A 3,010-nucleotide genomic window follows, 5' to 3' on the forward strand; every position below is an offset into this window, starting at 1 on the left:
GTCTGCTTTTCCTGCTTTTCCTGGGTATCAATAACACAGTGGCAACCCTTCTTTCCCCATCAGCTTAGTATGAGCAAACACTGTGGGACTGAAGTCTGTAACACTGACAAAACGTCAGCCTTTCAGAGCCCCTTCTGCTTATCACTGAGGCAAAGGCCGACTCCGGAAGTCAGTGTAGGGAGTCTCTGACTTGCCCTTCTCCTCACCTCTCTTCTCCTCTGCCTCCTCTCCCTCTTCCATTTCCTTCCTTTCTGCTCTCCCTTCCCTTCCTTCTCTTTCCTTTCTGTCTGTGAAGAAGGGTAGTACATTCCACAGTGCACTTGTGGAAATAAGAGGACAATTTGCAGATACATCCTGAGAATGACCTTGAACTCTTGATCTTCCTGTCTCCAGACCTCTTATATGATGAGAGCACAGCATCACACATTCATGCACCACTGTACATGACTTATGGAGTACTAAGGATTGGACTAAGGCTTTGTTCATGTTAGGCAAGCTGCCTACCAATTGAGCTATACCCCAGCCGGACTTGCCATATTTCTAACATGAAAACTGGCAATAAGGAATCTTATCAACAGAGTGGGGAAATCAATAATGGAAAGTAGTCAGAAAAATTGCCATTTTAAATCTGCTTTTGCCTTAAACAAACCACTGAGTTCTTTATTAAAAAGAAAAATCTAGCTCTCTCCTCCCCCCCCCCCCCGACTGGAAGGAGCCATGGAGGCCGCGCCGGAGAAGAAAAAGAAGGTACCTGCTGTGCCAGAGACCCTTAAGAAAAAGCGAAGGAATTTCGCGGAGCTGAAGGTGAAGCGCTTCTGGAAAAAGTTTGCACTGAAGACGCTCCGGAAGGCACGGAGGAAGCTCATCTATGAAAAGGCAAAACATTATCACAAGGAATACAGGCAGATGTACCTGACGGAGATTCGCATGGCTAGGATGGCAAGGAAAGCCGGAAACTTCTACGGGCCTGCAGAACCCAAGCTGGCATTCGTCATCCGAATCCGAGGTATCAATGGTGTGAGCCCAAAGGTCCGCAAGGTGTTGCAGCTGCTCGTCTTCGTCAGATCTTCAATGGCACTTTTGTTAAGCTCAACAAGGCTTCGATTAACATGCTGAGGATCGTGGAACCATACATTGCATGGGGGTACCCCAACCTGAAGTCAGTAAACGAGCACATCTACAAGCGTGGCTATGGCAAAATCAATAAGAAGAGAATTGCCTTGATGGACAATTTCTTGATTGCTCGATCTCTTGGTAAATACGGCATTATCTGCATTGAGGATCTGATCCATGAGATCTACACAGTGGGGAAACGCTTCAAGGAAGCCAACAACTTCCTGTGGCCCTTCAAACTGTCTTCTCCACGGGGCGGGATGAAGAAAAAGACCACTCACTTTATGGAAGGTGGCGATGCTGGCAACAGGGAAGACCAGATAAACAGGCTTATTAGACGGATGAACTAAGGTGCCTGTGGTATTTTTGTAATCTGGTCAGTTAATAAACAGTCACAGCTTGGCAAAAAAAAAAAAAAAAAAAATCTAAACAACAATAAACTATAATAAGAACTACCATATGTTTCAATGTGAACAAGATATCCCCAAAAGTCTTCTGAAAACTGATGTTAGAGAAATAGTCTACTAAGAATGAATCAGAATGTGAATGACTGTTAAAACAAACCAATATTTTGTACACAATTTATTTGGGATTGATAATATAGCATTCAAAATGCCCAGATATAATCCCAAATGTACTCAATATACAGAGAAACAGGATAACCCAAAAAATTATGAGGATGAAAGGAGATCAAATGTCATCAACAACAAGACCCAAAAGTTGTAAATATAAAAAAACTCTAAAGTGGTTGTATTACATATGCGTGATAAGCAAGGAAAAGTGGTCTAGACAAGAACAGGAAGAACTTTTCAGCAAATAACGGTGGCATATAAACTATTAAAAGTAGCAATAAAAGAAATAAAAAATGAGCAGGAGACTACAGTAACAGTAGTTTTAGATGTAACTAGGGGATCTAAAATTGGAGGGTGTGTGTGTGGAGAAAGAGCACTGGGGACTTATAGAACAACATCAATTGTAACATTTATGTTACAAAAGGAAAAGAAAAATATTGACAAAAGCAAGTAAAAATTCAGACAATATATGTATGATTTGAGCAACATCATCAATCACTTTCGTAAAATGTTGGTAAAATATCGCATGTCAAAATAGAAGAGAACATATTCATCATTATTGTCTGCAATGTGAAATCACAAAGAAATATCCATTAAGTTTAAAAGGATTGGAATTATTTGAAGTACATTTTGTGCTCATAAAATTAAATGTGCAAATGATAACAAAATAATAAGGTGAAAACACTAATATTAGAAAGCTAAACAAAAATAGGGGCTAGAGTAATGGCTCAGCAGTTAAGAATACTTGCTGTTCTATCAGATCAAGAGGCTCACATTGCTTCTAACTCTATGTCCAGGGGAGCTCACGAACTTTTATGGCATAATCAAAGGCACCCACAAACATATTCACATACTCACAGATATAGATAAGTACAAAAGAAAAGTGTTAAATAAAACATTATTAAATAATTGATCAAAGATTAAATGTCAAGGGCTATTGGAAATTATTTTTGAGTGGAAGGAAAGTGGAAATATAAACAACTAAAATTTATGCCGATCAGTTAAGAATTGTTTGAAGAAATTTTCTGATTTTAAAAGTTCATATGAAAAAGTAAGTGCTCAAACTAATTAGTTAAATGTTGAGTTATTTTTCTATTGCTGGGACAAAATGCTATGACCAAGGCAACTTATAAAAAAAAATCGGTATTTAGTGAGCTTTGGACTCAGAGGGTTAGAGCCCATGATGGTGGAAGGTGCAGTAGCAGGAAGAGCTGAGAGGTGGAAGGCAGAGATGGGGGAGAAGGATGCTGCAAGTCTTTTGAAACCTCAAGTCTGTCCCCAGTGTCACAGCTCTTCCAACAAGGCCACACCTCCTAATCCTTCCC

General features: G+C 39.8%; 1 pseudogene; it reads left to right on the forward strand.

Annotated features, from left to right (window-relative positions):
- Positions 1 to 702: 702 nt before the first annotated feature.
- LOC127226853 (60S ribosomal protein L7-like) lies at positions 703 to 1,527 on the forward strand (annotated as a pseudogene).
- The last annotated feature ends 1,483 nt before the right edge of the window (positions 1,528 to 3,010 follow it).

Source organism: Phodopus roborovskii, unplaced genomic scaffold (genome assembly GCF_943737965.1).
Source record: "Phodopus roborovskii unplaced genomic scaffold, PHOROB, whole genome shotgun sequence".
NCBI classification, from domain to species: domain Eukaryota; kingdom Metazoa; phylum Chordata; class Mammalia; order Rodentia; family Cricetidae; genus Phodopus; species Phodopus roborovskii.